The sequence below is a fragment of the Dermacentor andersoni genome, chromosome 3, assembly GCF_023375885.2.
Source record: "Dermacentor andersoni chromosome 3, qqDerAnde1_hic_scaffold, whole genome shotgun sequence".
NCBI classification, from domain to species: domain Eukaryota; kingdom Metazoa; phylum Arthropoda; class Arachnida; order Ixodida; family Ixodidae; genus Dermacentor; species Dermacentor andersoni.
In genome coordinates, this window is record NC_092816.1 from 145,316,424 (window position 1) to 145,335,644 (window position 19,221).

At 43.3% G+C, this 19,221-nt stretch overlaps 1 long non-coding RNA gene across 1 annotated transcript; it reads right to left on the reverse strand.

The window, feature by feature from the left end:
- Positions 1 to 1,375: 1,375 nt before the first annotated feature.
- On the reverse strand, positions 1,376 to 7,460 carry LOC126525101 (uncharacterized). Its single transcript, XR_011893118.1, has 3 exons — positions 7,345 to 7,460; positions 5,542 to 5,587; positions 1,376 to 1,645 (listed from the first exon to the last, which is right to left on the reverse strand). It is a non-coding gene; the product is annotated as an uncharacterized lncRNA (long non-coding RNA).
- Positions 7,461 to 19,221: the final 11,761 nt, after the last annotated feature.

Genomic DNA, 19,221 nt, shown 5'->3' on the forward strand with positions numbered 1-19,221 from the left:
GTTGTAGGCGAAACGTAACAACAGTCATCGTAACTTGCCCGATTCACAAGCAATGCGCCCTCTCCCTTCCAAACATGACTATCATATTTGCATCATCAGCTAGTAGGATGTTCTTATTGAGGATGCTCTTTAGGCATACGCGTATGTCTTAAACTAGAAATAACGGCAACTGTTCCGTCATTTCAAGGCGAATCACGGTTTTGGAAGTGCTTGGATATCTGATAATTACTCTCTTGCCCATGACAGTGCATCCATACTTGTCGCATTCGGAGCCTACAAAAGCGCGTTCAAAAGCGAGTATTGCCCATTTCCGAAGCACCTCACGCTGAACTGTCACAATGTTAAGGACTTCGGTCCAGCTCAACAATACAGTATCACCCCTGCGTGCGTTCGGGCGGGCGCGAAATACATCAGGTATATTACGTTCAACATTGCACAGCATTGAATAATTCATGATTTGTTTTTTCGTATGTAATTTCTTTATCACGATTGTACTGAAATAAATGCACGAGACCGCGCACGAACAAATCCCTTCCGAAGGAATAGCTGCACTGTGCTCACTGCACGTTTGATCTCCGTCGGCGATTACGTCTAAAATGCTCTCGGTACAGAGCCACGTCATTGGCACTGAGTCAGGCTCATGTCACGGCTACATGTTTATGCTGACCGCCTTAGAAGCAACCTAAGTTTCTAACAGTGCAGTTGCATAAGGTTTATATGGTGGTTTATCGTAATATACAGCAAACCCTCTCTTATCCTATTTACAATAACGCAATTGCCTAGAACTTACCTTTATGAACACCTATAGTGTAAGGATGTCTTTGCGAATACAAACCTTCATTGTTTTTCAACGCTCGTGATGTACGATGCATATGCAGGTGCAAATATGGATAAACATGGGTGGCTCCCGCCGTAAACAACCGCTCCATCTCATTCAACCTACGTAATTTTTGACCGAAATGTTATCACAAGATATGCTTCAGGGTGTAGGCATTGCTTTCGTGAGCCGCGCAGCCCCACTGTTGCAGCATCGTTGCGATTATAGTAGGGTTAAAGTGTGACCCGCCTCCCCGCAATGATCCATAATGGCAACAGCGCGATCAAAACGGTGACGGAGTGGAAGGACACAGGACTGGCGCTGTCCTGTGTCCTTTCACTCCGCCGTCGTTTTGATCGCACTCTTACCATTATGAATGTATACCAACTCAACCAACTGTCCACTTTAATCCCAGCAATGGCTGTCATTGGTGGCTGAGATTTCCATAGCGGTCATTTAACCTCATGGGCTGTGCGCTTACGGGCAGAGTTTTTATATATTTGCACTTCAGGTCTGCCTTAATGGTGAGCCTAATACTATGGTGAGGGCTATTGCACGGCAAGTCCGAGAATTTATTTAATGTATCCATTCTCAACCACTTCCATGCACGGTTTTGTTCCGCAAGCGTTTGGATCTGCGACATTCTCTTCTTTGTGTCTGGGCTATTTTGTTGTCTTCCCCTGCTTCCAATTACAATTGCTTGCTGGGCTATTACACCGGCACGCATGTTCCAGGGCCATAGAGTGCGACTCCGCTTGAAGATGTGCCCGTTCTGCAAATGCAGGGGCCAGTGCATCCCCGTGTAGACCCATCATCGTTCCGTCGGCACTGTAAGTAGAAAAAAAAAGCTTATGCAACGCAGTGAGGTTTTTTACCCGAAACAATAATTAGTACTTTTTTATGTGTTTCCCAAAATCCCCTCACAGTTTTACTGCCGTAATTTTTAGACACAGTTCCAACAAAATGTTATCGAGGGCTTAGCTGCTTCTGAAAGGAGTTTTTCCTCACACGGCTGCCACACTTGAAGTTATATCTACTGTGCATTTTGTCTTTGCGAACATTCTCTCCGTAGACAAGGTAGTCATGGTATTCTCCATAACTTTTGTTCTATGAGTTCAGGGTACGGCGAGGCAGCGTAAATCAGCGTGTCGAAAGCGACCAGAGACCAGCAGAGCGAGCAGAGCGAGCCGAGCCTTGCGCTTTTGTACGTAGGTTTGCGTTCTTCACAGTTACTACCGCAGAAATTGTATTTAACCGATAGGATGACACTTTCCTCGCTATTCGTTGTTTCACCAAGGCGGACACTACAGTCTGGAGTGGCAGTCACAGTGCGTTCGCTACTTGACAATGATTTATTATTAGGTTTTTAATTACAGTTTTTAACATCAACATTGCAATGGTATAAAATGGAGGAGGGCGGCGCAGTAAGCAAAAGCAATTCGTGTAATTTTAGAAACAACATGCATTGTTGATATAGTGATGCGCGAAAGGGAATTCACCTACAATTACGCTACTCCTTAATGGGAATTCAGAGCGCAGCTGTGTAGGTTTTTTGAATTCACGATATACGATGGCAAAACATGTGATTGTGAAGGAAAACGTGCTCTCGGGTGGTGGTGGTGAGCTCCTGCTCAGGCAGCTCATTCAGCAGCAGCGGCAGACGAACCATTTCCACCGTTTGCGTCGCTCTTGTTCTGAAAGAAAGTGTGAACATGGGAACGCGTGAATCGTGCGGACAGAATTCGCTAGCGGCGGCGGTGCCGCAGGCGAAGCAGAATATGCGCAGTGCACCCGAAGCTCATGCCAGCGCTTTGTTTCCGCGCTGGCCGTATGCCAGGTCGTGCCGGCACTCCGCTTTCCTCCTCACCTTTTTGCCCTGCCCTCTCCCGCTCTCCCCCTCCTGGTTGCACTCCACGCCCTCTCCGCTTTCATCCTCACTTCTTTCATTCCTTCGCTGCGTTCCGCATTCGCTTTCATTTTTCACTGTGCTCGTTCCCTCTGTTACGCCGAGGCCGACTCTGACCTAAGAGGTTGGAGCCAGAGAATAATGGTAGGGCTCGCGACGCGCCACGTGGACGAGGTCACGTCCACGCCTGCGCATGTTGTAGATGGTGAAATGTTTTGATGAGAAAATTCGCCGGGAACCTTCGCTCCAAGACGCGGTAAGGCCCTTCGCACTTTGGGACGAGTTTCGAGGACAGCCGGGAGTTTGGCAAGAAGCAGGGAGCCTGGGGCATATGTCGGATTTGTGAGTCGGCGCGGCCTCCCTTCGGGCGCTGTTGTTCTTGTGATGTAAAGGTGCGCGCAAACAAATTAAATTAAATTATGGTGTTTTATGCGCCAAAACTACTTTCTGATTTTGAGGCACGCCGTAGTGGAGGACTCCGGAAACTCAGTGGCGCGTTGACGCAAACGATTCGAAACCGAAACTGGAAGCCGACGCAGGATATTACACCGATGACATTGTTCTATTCAGCAACAATGCAGACTAGTTAGAACAAATGATCTAGGACTTTAACAAAGAGAGTGTAAGAGTGGTTTTGAAGATTATTATGCAGAAGACAAGGATAATGATAAATAGCCTGGCAAAGGTACAAAAGTTCAGGATCGCCAATCGGCCTCTAGAGTCTGTGAAGGAGTACGTTTACCTAGGTCAAGTAATCACAGGGAACCCTGATCATGAGAAGGAAATTCTCAGATAAAAATAGGTTGGATTGCATACGACAGACAATGCCAGCCCCTGACTGGAAGCTTACATTATCATTGAAAAGGAAGGCGTACAATCAGTGCATTTTACCAGTGCTGACATATGGGGCAGAGACTTGGAGATTGACAAGGAAGCTTGAGAACAAGTTAAGGACCGCGCCAAGAGCGATGGAAGGAAGATTGTTAGGCACAACGTTAAGAGACAGAAAGAGAGCGGTTGGGATCAGAAAGCAAACGGGTATAGATGATATTCTAATCGACATCAAGAGAAAAAAATGGAGCTGGGTACGTCATGTAATGCGCTGGTTAGATAACCGTTGGACCATTAGGGTTACTGAATGGGTACCAAGAGAAGGGAAACGCAATCAAGGGCAACAGAACACTAGGTGGAGCGATGAAATTAGGAAATTCGCGTGCGCTAGCTGTAATCGGTTGGTGCAGGACAGGGGTAATCGGAGATCGCCGGGAGAGGCATTCCTCCTGCGGCAGACATAAAACAGAATGATGATGATGATGATGATGATGATGATGTAGAAGCTGAAGTTGCTGGGAATGTTCCGCAGGAGTTAGTGTATGGGCGATGGAAATCAAGAGTATGTCACTTGACACTTCAAGCGTTGAAAGGCCATGTATTCCTTTGGATCGAATGTGGCAGTCTGGCACTGCAACAAAGTACGAAGAGTCAATATGTTCCACGTGGCCGAGACATCTGCCGACCAGCAACGTAACCGACGCGGAAAGGGGATTGTACACAAAAATATTGCTGAGGCCGGGGGCGATGTCATACGCTGCAAAAGGCAGTGAAACGGCTTTACGTCGCAAAAGATGTCAGACGAGGTAAAGAAGACCCTAGCATTGGTGACGGCACGGCTGAAGACGAGGACAAGGGCAAAAGTGTCAGACAGAATGTCGGCGTCCTCACGCACGACTAGTTTAGGCGGCCTGTCAAAAGCTTCGTGGAACGGTGTGTGACACAGCGGCGAAAATTCCACTTCAGCTCGTGCGCAAACGCCATTATTACGAGATAGCAAGTCCCACCCAATAATGAGGCCTTGTGAGCCAAGATGCAATAATGACGCTAAGATGCACTATAGTAGCGGCGGGTGAGCAAGCAGTTGCAGGATCAAGAAAAGCGGTTAGCGAGGCCTAGCGAGCCGAGCGTTGGCGATGCTGCTCCACGGAGGTGCTTTTTTTTTTTTCACACGACTAACCCGTATATTATTCCATCGAAACTGGCGCAAGATTTTCGATCGCTAAGGCACATCGGACACACCCGATCATCGATGTCAGCTTATCAAAATTATGAAGTTACACCAGAAGCTTACACATGGTTCTCGTTTCCATTTCACTATGGCCAGTGGCAATTGCGTGCATCATTGAGAAATCGCGAATATTCTTTTTATGTTAGACTCATTCTTATTATTCATTCGTGCTTTTCATAACAGGTGACTTACATAGGCAGTGTAGGGCCTCGTCTCTAAAGTTGCCTAAATAAGGTACACTGCCTAAACAGTGCGCATATTGCTGTATAGCTAGGACATATATTTAGGCCTCTCGGCCGCTATCTTGTACGCGTTCGAAAAGCCGGCGTTCGGTTTCGTCTCACGCGATTGTCCTAGGTCGCGCCGATATCGCGGCCTCGACCAATCTAGGCCAATCGCGCGAGGCAAAACCGAACGTCGGTTTTCGAAAGCGTACAACATAGCGGTCCTGGTCACTGAAAATGCAATTGTCTTGTCAGCTTTGGTTTACAATGATGTCACCAGACTAGGAGTGCGAAAGGAAAAAAAAAAACGAGATTAATGTTACAGAAAGCAAATTTTTTTACATTATTGGATGCTACAGGGTATATCATCGGAAGCGCTCTGGGTACCAGGCGAATACGCAAAGCAGGTAGTGGAGCTGTTTTTATTATTATTTTTTTGCACAATTTCCCTAGTGGCATAGGTTGATTTGGCAATACTATGGGAAGGCAAACGAAAATTTTCAACTTGTAATGTAAGGTTAAAATTGCTCACCGGCTGGCCGCAAACACCACCTTTGGCCGCATCACATTTCTCAAGTCTGAAAGAAAACGGCCCCGACTGTGAAGTGAACCGTCACAGTGAGTAAGAATATTCATGCAGGTAACATACATTCGTACCTCGTGCACAAAAGCTCTTCCCCCGCATCTCTTTTTGGCGGCACCCGCCGGGACTGCTTAGTGGCTATGGTGTTGGGCTGCTAAGCACGAGGTCGCGGAATGAAATCCGGGCCTCGGCGCCCGCATTTCGATGACGGGGAAATTCGAAAACACACGTGCACTTATATTTAGGTGCACATTAAGGAATCCAAGGTGGTCGACTTATTCCGGAGTCCCTCACTACGGTCTGGCTCCCAATCAGTTTGTGGTTCTGGCACGTAAAACTCCATATATTTTTTTTGCGCTAAGCACTGTACGGCGCAAAGGGGACGAAAGGAACACTGGATATGAAGCGGGCATGAAGTGACACAGGGCAGTCACTGTGCCACTTCGTGTCCGCTTAATATCTAGTGTTCGTTTCGTCCCCGTTGCGTCAACCAGAGCTACAGCAATAAAAATGGATACGCACTAACTAACCCGATTATTGGCCCCCATAATTAAATTTTTTGACGTCCAGTTAGCACATTTGCAGTAGAGTTTAGCAATTTTTTTTCAAACTCATAACAAACACTTCCAGGCGTTCGGTCTATCAGCGCGCAGGTTCCAGCGACGGCTGGTAGTAAATAGCAGGTTGTGTCCACTGCAAAAGCACGGTGTTGTGCACGAGATACCTGCATACGCGGGAAGAAAGGGGATTAACTGAGGGGCCTGCATACGCGGAGGCATTCGAACTCTAGAAGTTGTTTCTATTCCTTCGTGTTCGGTTGTCTCGGACGCTTTCATGAAGCAGAGTGCACATCGGAAAGAATGCTTCCTACTTGACTCCAACGTTTTTGAAATTGTGATGCCAAAGTGTTTGCAGAAGAAGTGGGTTGAAATCTGTTTGCCAAAACCAATGTTTCGCTCCACGCTGAATAAATTCGAAACTTCGAAAAATAATTTCACTTTAAATGAAAAGTCTATGCAAGAATGGAAGGTCATGAAAGGGCTCCGTAAAGAAAGCATTTTGCTGAAGCCTTGTCCGTAAGGAGAGCGTCGCACCATTGCCACCTTCGGCAGCGATACAGCACTTGTGCCCTTATAAGGCCATGGAAAGTTTTTTCGTCGATAAGCTGGCGGCATTATTGCCCTAGTCACGCGCTTAATTTCTTCGATCTGTTGGAAGGCGTTTACGTTCTTCGCGATGGTTTGCTTTTCCGTGTAGGTAGGTTATATATTCTTATAACCAGTATTCTTTGACAACGAGATTTGTGTATTTCCCGAACAATTTAAATGGCTATAATAATGCTGTGGCTGGTATTCCTCGTAGATGCTATTCCTGCATGACAATGCAGCACCATTCTTCATGTCCATCTCCAATCGACGAGGTTGCTGCGTATTATTGAGCGAGAATATCTAAACGCAGATGTATATGCGCTGTGAATTAATGCCTATACGCGCAATCCATACCTGGACGAACGTCCCTGGAAGTTGTACTTTGTTTGAAAGTATCTGACAGAATAATTTCAAGCAGCTTGCAAATCCTGCGCTACCTGCGATGAGACACTGCGAACATTTGCGTCACTAAGTTTGCAGTAAATGACAGAGTTTAAAGTAAGTACCACATTCTTTAGAAAATCGCTATCCGTGAAACCGAAAATATGTGCCACCGAAGTTTAAGCGATTTTTTCACTGTGTACGGCACTGGTAGAATACATACGTAAGAGCCAAAACAACGCCGACGACTACGATGGCTAGAGTACCGGAAAGACTCATTCTTGCATCACGTATCTGGATCCTTCCTTGCAAAGAAATGACGTTCAGCCCTTCCAGTTTCACTTGAACTTATATAAGGAGTGCTGAAATTATAACCAAATAAAATGTATTGTTCTGGGAATGTCTAAGAATGGAAATGAGGATGTCATTTGTTTGTAATATGTCTACAGAGTTTGCGAGCTGCATCTTTTTGATTCAAAACAAGGTCATCGCGTTCTTGGGCACAATGGTCGCATTAATCACAACAGACTTCTATTGTGGGTTTGTTTTACTACTCACATGTTCTATTGTGAGAATCTTTGAGAAAACAGAGAGCTGTATGTACAGTTCATGTCGTCTGTACTGGTGCCTTGCTTGTAGTTTCATTCCACGGCAATCTTCATAGCTCCTTTTTAATGAAATATAACGTATTTATAAATATACAGAAAACATTATTACTTTTTACTATGCATAAATGTAACTTCATTATTGCAGGACCTTGCGCGGTAGGCTGATGATAACAGGATGTCCTTGTACTGCGACGACAGACCCTGAAGATGAAGACGAAATGATCAAATGTCAAAGGATACACATTACGAGGCCCAAAAAATTTCGTCGGCTGAAAATTTCACATGTAATCACCGATTATTTTTTTGATAAGACAGAATCATCGTCGATGCCCCAACTACATCAAATGTCGCTCAATCATCAATGAGCCCCATAGATATTGTGGAGTTATCAGAATCAGAAACAAATTTATTATCATCTGCTTTCAAGTCAAGTTTACTGCAACAGCCATGTGGATTTACATGGTAAGAGTATTAAAGCTGGAGGTTGAAGAGATTCGATAAAGGTACCAGGGCCACCTCCGATGATTATATAAATATGGCTATTGTACAATAACTCCTAAAAGTGTGGACATGTGAACAATAATAATAATAATAATAAGAGAAGGCAATTATCTATAACAAGAAATTGGACACAAAAGGTCACTGCACTGTCAATTATTGAGAAACCTGAAAAATAATCAAACGCGTGTGTACAAGCGAACTAACAACACACATTTACAGGAATAATCAACCCGACATGACCGACTAAACTCGTTTCATTATCAGTGATGTCCAATACATATACCAAAACAAAGGTATACAGCAAAATGGCATAGAAAGAGTGGCAGTTAATGAGAAAATTCAGATCAGTCAGTTAATTCATGAACGAAATATTTCTTGCTGCGTGTGGAAGACGTATGAACGTTCTATGAACGTTTTATTTTAAAACATAATGGATTTCTTAATGTTATGCCAGAGAAGAGGGTTGTGAACATACCATAATTTGTCCTTACAGCAACATAAAGAAGGTTAACCGGGTACTGTTGTTAGGAATGTGTTCAGGATCGATGCATTCAATGTAGATGTCGCGTATGATGAACTTGTACGCAATTATGGATAGTTTCTGACTGAATAAAGGTCATAACGGGAAAATGTTAGGTTCGGAAACAGTGAATTATAGGACAAATCAAATGCTTTGAAAGTTATTAAACTCATATCTTGGTTCTGAAGGTGCGACAGAAGTTCAATATCCCTAAAACACGTATTGATTGGCCCACGACGATATACAATACGAAATATTGCTATGCATATAAGCAAAACACAACAGATCGTTCCTTGTCGTGCTTCCATGCCCAAAACCCTTGGTTGATCCTTTTTATGCTTTGCTTTTGTTGTAATGTGGTGACGTTGAGAGGAATCCCGGTCCCAGTACAGGTTCGCAAAAAGCGCAGTTTTCGAATGCTGTGGAAGAAATTTTGAAAACGCTTAAGGATCTAGACGAGCGATCTATAAGAATGGAAACCCTACAGAAATCTATGGCTACGTCAATATCAGACCTAAAGGAAAAGCAGGAATCAGTTTTCAGGTGATATCAGATATAAAAGCCAGATTAGAAAAAGTTGAACAGCAAACTTTTGCGATTGAGCAAAAGCAGACAGATCTCGACGACGTGCGGGATTCCGTAGTCCGCGTCGAAAAGCACACGCGCACACTCCACTCAAGACTAAACGACGCGGAAGACCGCGCTCGCCGAAATAACTTGTTGTTCTACGATGTGCCTGACTCCGCTGATGAAACCTATTCCAAGTCGGAAGAAAAAATACTGAAAATTTTCGCCGACACTTTAAAAGTGGATATTTCAAGTAACAACGTAGCCAGAGCGCACAGAATCGGGCGATTTGCCACAGGAAAAGCACGGCCACTAATAGCAAAATTTGAAACATACAAATGTAAGGACTTAGTCCTTTCCAAGCGCCAAGTTTTAAAGGATGAAAAAAAAAATATCCGTAAGCGAAGATTACTGCCCAGCAAGAAGACACTGCCGCAAGAAGCTGATCGAATTTGGAAAAAACACAAAAATGTCATTCAAGCTGCATTACAATAAATTGATTATCGGTGGAAAAACGTATGTTTACAGTGAAACTCATAATACTGTAACTGAAATAGAAGCTTTCGATAGCACACAGAACGACCTCAGCCCTCGTACTCTTCGCTCTGGACGCGAATTCCCATTAAAAGAAACATAGGGGAACGAACGGGGAGGCGGTTCTCAGCTGTGTTCTTGCTCAGTGCTTTTTTCGAACATGCGTAGTCCTCTGCCCAAGAGGGACGAACTGTGTGCCATTATTGATGACTGTGACGCTGACATCATTGCGTTAACTGAAACCTGGCTGTCATCTAGGGTAGCCAACTCTGAGTTGTTTTTTGCAGAAATAAATACGTAGTTTTTCGGAGCGATCGCACCGGTAAAGTAGGCGGTGGTGTGCTTCTTGCAATCAGTGACCGATTTGAGGGCGTTTGTGTGCCGGTTGTTTCAGATTTAGAAATCATCTGGTGCTGCCTTACAATAAAATTTAAAAAACTACTAATAGGGGTTTGTTACCGATCACCCTCAAGTCCTTTGTCCTTTTGCAATGACCTGTATGACAGCTTGAACCAGATAACAATAAGCTATCCTGGAGTGCCAATATATCTAATGGGCGATTTTAATTTTCCAAACATCGTATGGTCCCACATCAGTCCGTTTTCTGAGCCCTCATCTACCGAATGTAATGAGTTCATTACACTTTGCTCTGACTTCGGTTTTTCACAAATGGTCACCTCACCAACGCGAATAACTCGGCACCCAACCTCACTACTTGACCTGGTGCTCACATCTTCACCCGACAACGTCTCATCGATAACTCACTTACCTGGTCTCAGTGATCACGACATTTTGCACTTCACGCTTACATTCCCCCAGCAATATCAATGCAAACAACTAAAGAGAATTAGAAACTTCAATAGAGCCAATTTTTCTGCCATAAACTCAAGCCTATGTTCATTTCTTGACGACTTCTTACCGCAGTTTTTTGAAGGATCTGTTGAAAGAAATTGGTGTATGTTCAAGAATAAAATTTTAGAATTAGTCCGTCAGCATGTTCCACTCCAGCGCGTTTATTCTCATAATCAAGCCCCCTGGTATAACAGGTTTCTTAATATGCTCTCAAATAGGAAGAGACGCCTTTTTCGCACCGCTAAACGGACGAAAAAGCCTGCACATTGGCTTGCATATAAAAACGCTGCCTCTAACTACTCAATTACAGCTAAAAATACTAAGCACATATTTTTTAGCAAAACCCTGCCATTATTACTAAAAACCAATCCAAAGCGCTTTTGGAGACCAGTAAAATGCAAACGTGGAAATAAGATTGCATTAACACAGTCTGGTATTCAGGTTTCCAGCTATCTTTGCGCAGACGTCTTGAACAGCGCGTTTGTGCAATCATTTTCCTCTCCCGCACCTAACAACGAATGTCCCGTCCTACAGGGCTGTAACTTTCCTCCTATGGACCCTATTATATTTGATGCAACAGGAATTTAAAAAAAATAATCGAAAATTTGAAAATTACTTCCTCCTGCGGTGTCGATGAAATCACCACCAAATTTTTAATTAGCACAGTTGAATATTCGTCTATCATATTGCAATATCTATTCTCGCAATCATATAACTCTGGCATGCTTCCGCTAGATTGGAAAACAGGAAAAATCATTCCCATACACAATCATAATCCCTTTAATTATAGACCAATTTCTCTTACCTCAGTACCTTGTAAAATTATGGAACATGTAATTTACACGCATCTCATTAACTTCCTTGACGACAACAATTTCTTTACTCCTCACCAGCATGGGTTTAGAAAAAACTTCTCTTGCGAAACACAGCTTCTCACATTTACAAACGATTTACACTCTAACCTTGACGCAGGCTTCACGACGGACTGTATTTTTTTGGACTTCGCTAAGGCATTTGACAAGGTGTGTCATACTCTACTCTTACACAAACTAAGCATTTTAAACACGGGCCCTACACTACTTAAGTGGATCTGTAGCTTTCTTACATCGCGCGTTCAGTTTGTTTCTGCTAATGAATGTACTTCCTCTCTAGCCCCTGTCGGCTCAGGCGTCCCTCAAGGATCTGTCCTAGGCCCACTTTTGTTTCTTATATACATTAATGACTTACCTATTAATATTTCATCAAAGATATGCTTATTTGCAGACGATTGTGTGATATACCGCAAAATTACCAATAACTGCGATGTAACAGCTCTACAAACCGACTTAAATAAAATAACTGATTGGTGCAGCACGTGGAAAATGCAACTTAACATTAAGAAGTGCAAAACTATGAGGGTTTCTCGTACTAACTCTAGTTCTCCAAATTATTCTCTCACTAATATATCACTTGAATGTGTCACCTCGTATCGTTATTTAGGAGTGACCATAACTAACAATTTGTCTTGGAAAACGCATATTGATATCATAGTGTCCAAAGCTAACCGCACTTTAGGGTACCTGCGCCGAAATTTTTCTCGTGCACCATCACGATTAAAACAATTACTATATACCACTTACGTTCGCTCGCAACTTGAGTATGCTTCATCAATATGGGATCCCTGGCATTCAACACTAATACATACGCTGGAAGCTATACAAAACCGTTCAGCCCGTTTCATTTTAAATAATTTCAATCGGACAGCAAGCGTAACACACATGAAATGTTTATTAAACCTGCCTCTCTTATCCGACCGCCGAAAACACTCACGCATTTCTCTTTTTCACAAAATCTATTATCATAACACCTTTTTGCACACTCTTTGGATCAGGCCAGCACCCTTCATTTCTTCTCGCCGTGATCATAATCAGAAAGTTAGCATATCTCATTTCAATACTATCATGGGCGCAAATTCATTCTTACCAATTACTAGCAAAGACTGGAACAGCTTATCCCCTTCATTAACAGGTATAATTAATCCACTTATGTTTAGAAACGCACTTGGAAACGAACTTTTGTAATATACTTACCATTTGTCTTGCCTATGTGTATGTACCTTTCTCTATTGCAGCGTTTTCATCAGTTTTCATCAGCATCATGATCAAAAAGTTAACAATGCATTTTGTAAATCTACTGTACATATTATGCTTTCTTTTTAATCTCTTTACCATTGTGTACATCACATTTGTATTTGTATTTTTTGTACCTCTGTTTATTATCATCGGATGTCAACTCAAAATTTGGAACTATTACTGCTGTTATTTATTTTTTTGTTTGAGTTACTTTTACCGATGTTTACTTTGTATTTTCTTAGCCCCTCCCCTCTATAATGTACTATGTACCTTGAGGGTAAAATAAATAAAATGAAATGTAAGGCGAAACATAAGTTCTTGTGTTGATGATAATGTGGATGCCAAATGCAATCTTTTTCAAAAGTGATTGGGCGTCTCCATGAAATTTTAGTTCATTGTATAAGATGACGCCAAGAAACAGCGTTTCATTCCAAACCTGTAAGGCGGTAGTCATCAATGTGAACAGAAGGTGGGGCGTTCATAGAAATCCGCAAAGAACGGAACACCATATATGTGGCTCTACTGGGAATAAAGTACAGATGATTATTTTGGTGCCATAAAATAGTATTGTTTAAGTTTGGGATACGGTTAGACTGGAGCCTGGCAACTGATTCAGTGGATGTAAAGATGGTCGTGCCATCAGCATAAAGTATGCCCTTGTTCTTAAGGCTTGTGGATAGGTCATTAAAGATGACTCGCCATCCCGGCCTTGCGAAAGTGGATGACCAACGAAGCTGTTGCAAAACCACCCCTACAACTGCTGAGGGGGAGGAGGGGGTACGCAATGTTTTATTGATGTTTTGGATGCTTGTTTTGAGCATGTTCTTTGTGGAAATGCATGCTGTTTCGTATGTTGTATGGGTGAAATTAATAAATGTATACATTGTTCGCTTCACTTTGCTTAGTGCTTGTAGACTGCATTACGAGAAGGATGCCCCAATGCATTTTGGTTGCGTAGGTGAGTGTGAGCCATTGTTGATAATAATTTTTGTTGATGGACGGACGCGAAAAATGCCGACTACCGTGAGGCTAAAAGCTACCCTGTAAAAGATCAAAAATGAAAGTAGGCCTAGAGCTGATTAATCACTTTGGGACTCCTACGTTAATTAGTTTGGATGATGAGGCAGGGCCACTAGTACCATTTGAGACCGGTCACTCAAGTATTTTCTAATAAAGTCTAGTGGATGACCAGATTTACTGAAAGATATGAGTTTATCAAGCAGCTATAGTATGCGAGAGTTTATGATGTCGAAGGCCTTCGTCAGATTGCTCAATACAAATCCCACAATTAAACATCTCTCAATAGCTTGCTTAATTTATTCAGTTAAAATATTAAGTGCCAGTATGGTTAAATATATTTGGCGAAATCTGAACTGCTGAGGAAAGTGGAGGTTAAGTTTCATCAAATGGTGCGTTAATCGAGCATGGTATAGCTTTTCAATAACTTTACCAAAGAAAGAAACGATAAATTTCCGCCGAAATTCCGTAGGAAAGTTTGATAACCTTTTTTGAAAGCAGGAACTAGCTACCGGCTCGGAAACACTCCTGCAGAGAAGAAATTATTAATGATTATAGTGCCAATACTAAATATAGCTTTTGCGACATCAGTTTACATTACAAGGATCAATATGGTGATGACCCGATCAAGTTTATATTAGACGAATGCAGATAAAAGGAATGACTACACTGAGGTATATCAGGTAAAGGACAAGCAGGCAGTTGCATATGCACATATGCGCAAGAATGCTCACAGAATTCATTAGCGTTTTTATTAGAATCCATATACATTTACTGCCATGCTTTGTTTTTTTTTTATCTCTGAGCAACAATTTTTGCTCAGATTCTTTAATAACTTGGATGCAGCACGTCGTACTGCTTGTGTCCTCTACAATGATATTTCGTTTCATTTCATTTATTTATCCTAAGGTCTCAGAATCGGGCATTACGTAGGAGGGGGGGGGGGGAGGGTAACAACAACAACAAACTTCAAGATGGGGTTATAAGCATGAGCATCAAAACAAAAATAAAAAGTGATCATGGTAATAACTGCGCTTAGCATCATTATCATCATCATCATCAGCCTCATTACGCCCACTGCAGGGCAAAGGCCTCTCCCTTACTTCTCCAACTACCCCGGTCATGTACTAATTGTGGCCATGCTGACCCTCCAAACTTCCTAATCTCATCTGCCCACCTAACTTTCTGTCGCCCCCTGCTACGCTTCAATTCCCTTGGAATCCAGTCCGTAACCCTTAATGATCATCGGTTATCTTCCCTCCTCATTACATGTCCTGCCCATGCCGATTTCTTTTTCTTGATTTCAACTAAGATGTCATTACCGCGCGTTTGTTCCCTCACCCAATCTGCTCTTTTCTTATCCCTTAACGTTACACCTATCATTCTTCTTTCCATAGCTCGTTGCGTCGTCCTCAATTTAAGTAGAACCCTTTTCGTAAGCCTCCAGGTTTCTGCCCCGTACGTGAGTACTGGTAAGACACAGCTGTTATACACTTTTCTCTTGAGGGATAATGGCAACCTGCTGTTCATGATCTTCGAATGCCTGCCAAACGCACCCCAGCCCATTCTTATTCTTCTGATTATTTCACTCTCATGATCTGGATCAGCAGTCACTACCTGTCCTAAGTAGATGCTTCGCTACCTATCGTAAACTGCTGTTCCCTTCCGAGACTGTTAAACATTACTTTAGTTTTCTGCAGATTAATTTTCAGACCCACCCTTCTGCTCTGCCTCTCCAGATCAGTGAGCATGCATTGCAGTTGGTCCCCTGAGTTACTAAGCAAGGCAATACATCAGCGAAGCGCAAGTTACTAAGGTATTCTCCTTTACTCTTATCCCCAATTCTTCCCAATCCAGGTCTCTGAATACCTCCTGTAAACACGCTGTGAATAGCATTGGAGAGATCGTATCTCCCTGCGTGACGCCTTTCTTTATTGGGATTTTGTTGCTTTCTTTATGGAGAAGTACAGTGGCTGTGGAGCCGCTATAGATATCTTTCAGTATTTTTACATACGGCTCGTCTACACCCTGATTCCGCAATGCCTCCATGACTGCTGAGGTTTCGACTGAATCAAACGCTTTCTGGTAATCAATGAAAGCTATATATAATGGTTGGTTATATTCCGCACATTTCTCTATCACCTGATTGATAGTGTGAATATGATCTATTGTTGAGTAGCCTTTACGGAATCCTGCCTGGTCCTTTGGTTGACGGAAGTCTAAGGTGTTCCGGATTCTATTTGCAATTACCTTAGTAAATACTTTGTAGGCAACGGACAGTAAGCTGATCGGTCTATAATTTTTCAAGTCTTTGGCGTCGCATTTCTTATGGATTAGGATTATGTTAGCGTTCTTCCAAGATTCCGGTACGCTCGAGGTCTTGAGGCATTGTGTATATAGGATGGCCAGTTTTTCTAGAACAATCTGCCCACCATCCTTCAGCAAATCTGCTGTTACCTGATCCTCCCCAGCTGCCTTCCCCCTTTGCATAGCTCCCAAGGCTTTCTTTACTACTTCCGGCGTTACTTCTGGGATATCGAATTCCTCTAGATTATTCTCTCTTCCATTATCATCGTGGGTGCCACTCGTACTGTATAAATCTCTATAGAACTCCTCAGCCATTTGAGCTATCTCATCCATATTAGTAACGATATTGCCGGCTTTGTCTCTTAACGCATACATCTGATTCTTGCCGATTCCTAGTTTCTTCTTCACTGCTTTTAGGCTTCCTCCGTTCATGAGAGCTTGTTCAATTCTATCCATGTTATACTTCCTTATGTCAGCTGTCTTACGCTTGTTGATTAACTTCGAAAGTTCTGCCAGTTCTATTCTAGCTGTAGGGTTAGAGGCTTTCATACATTGGCGTTTCTTGATCAGATCTTTCGTCTCCTGCGATAGCTTACTGGTATCCTGTCTAACGGAGTTACCACCGAGTTCTATTGCACACTCCTTAATGATGCCCACAAGATTGTCGTTCATTGCTTCAACACTAAGGTCCTCTTCGTGACTTAAAGCCGAATACCTGTTCTGTAGCTTGATCTGGCATTCCTCTATTTTCCCTCTTAGCGCTAACTCATTGATCGGCTTCTTATGTACCAGTTTCCTCCATTCCCTCCTCAGGTCTAAGCTAATTCGAGTTCTTACCATCCTGTGGTCACTGCAGCGCACCTTACCGAGCACGTCCACATATTGTATGATGCCAGGGTTAGCGCAGAGTATGAAATCTATTTCATTTCTAGTCTCGCCGTTCGGGCTCCTCCATGTCCACTTTCGGTTATTCCGCTTGCGGAAGAAGGTATTCATTATCCTCATAATATTCTGTTCTGCAAACTCTACTAATAACTCCCCCCTGCTATTCCTAGCGCCTATGCCATATTCCCCCACTGCCTTGTCTCCAGCATGCTTCTTGCCTACCTTGGCATTGAAATCGCCCATCAGTATAGTGTATTTTGTTTTCACTCTACCCATCGCCGATTCCACGTCTTCATAGAAGCTTTCGACTTCCTGGTCATCATGACTGGATGTAGGGGCGTAGACCTGTACAACCTTCATTTTGTACCTCTTATTAAGTTTCACAACAAGACATGCCACCCTCTCGTTTTTGCTATAGAGTTCCTGTATGTTACCAGCTATATTCTTATTAATCAGGAATCCGACTCCTAGTTCTCGTCTCTCCGCTAAGCCCCGGTAGCACAGGACGCGCCCGCTCCTTAACACTGTATATGTTTCTTTTGGCCTCCTAGCTTCACTGAGTCCTATTATATCCCATTTACTGCCCTCTAATTCTTCCAATAGCACTGGTAGACTCGCCTCACTAGATAATGTTCTTGCGTTAAACGTTGCCAGGTTCATATTCCAATGGCGGCCTGTCCGGAGCCAGGGATTCTTAGCACCCTCTGCAGCGTCGCAGGTCTGACCGCCGCCGTGGTCAGTTGCTTCGCAGCTGCTGGGGACTGAGGGCCGGGGTTTGATTGTTGTGTTCATATAGGAGGTTGCGGCCAAGTACTGCACCAGGGTGGCCAATCCTGCTCTGGTGAGGGAGTGCGTTACCGGTTCTGGTCACCGGCATCAGGCCACACTCCAGGCCTGTTTATGCAATTTTATCAACACGCGGATTTTTTTATTTAATCCGGCGGAAAATTGCGCGGCACCGGGATTCGAACCACGGACCTCTTGCACGCGAGGCGGGTGTTCTACCTCTACGCCACCGCTGCACCACTGCACTGCACTTAGCACGCCTTAATAAATATAATGGTTCCAGAATATTTCTCAAAGCACGAATTTTTTTATCAAGTTGAAAGGCCGCGACTTTAATTTCTTATTAAGGATGTTTTTTTTCTCAATAGACTTTACCAATGAGTTTCTAATGCATGGATTTGTGAGCGAAAAATACCACTTCGTCACAGTAGTGTAAGTCTTGCAATTTTCTACACTCGTAGCTATTGCTTCCGAGAAAGACGGAAAAGTCTTTTCTGCACAATCCTGCTTAGTCACCGATGTCCAGCCTACTGCACGAATAAATCACACAAACTTAACCGACTAAAATCGCTGTTCTCCCAAAGCAATAATACTATTTATATTTTTAGAAGGTTAGGCGAAATATGTTAAGATTATGGTCTGTAATGGAAGGATCAACCACTCCTGCAATGCGATCAGGTGGAATATGCGAGATACTATAATCATTTAGTGCACTGGAACCTAGTAAAACATCCCTACTTGAAGTTGAAATTTGCGGCCATCGTCGAAACCTGACCAGCGGTCAAGCACGTCGGCTTTTACACATTAGTTATGTAAGTTTCCAGAGTAATCGCTGGTGCCCTCATGTCTTCCAGAAAGTACTACACAATGTCATGTATACAAACATATTACACAAGCTTCGGCGACAACAGAAGACAACGCATAGAACTATCGATAACATTCCAAGATGCAGGCGTATCTTGCGCTGAGCGATAACTTGAAGTTCTTAGTGGGCGAAATGCAGTTCCTGAGAAAAAACAAATATGTACGTGTGTCAATACTCCCGTCTTAAAAAAACATCGTCCCGATGCTACAAACATGAGCGCAAGAAGCTTAAGCGCATGCAGTGAAAAGAAATAACAAACAAAGTCCCAGAGTTAGCATTGGCAGAAAGGCTTGAGGCGCACACACGGACTATTTCGGGCAGTAAGCGGCGCCGCCGTGATTGCGAAATGCCGTCTGGCATGAACCCATAGTCCAGTGCGTCAGTAGGTCGGATCATCTTGTAGGATGCGGAATATCGTCGTAAAAACTTCTCGCTAAATCCTCGTCGGCGTATTCGGGCCTAAACCTAAACATGGCTGCCGGACTAGTACTCGATGTAGCGTCTTCGAATGTTGTAGTACCTACTGTCGATCCTCTGCTGTTTCTTC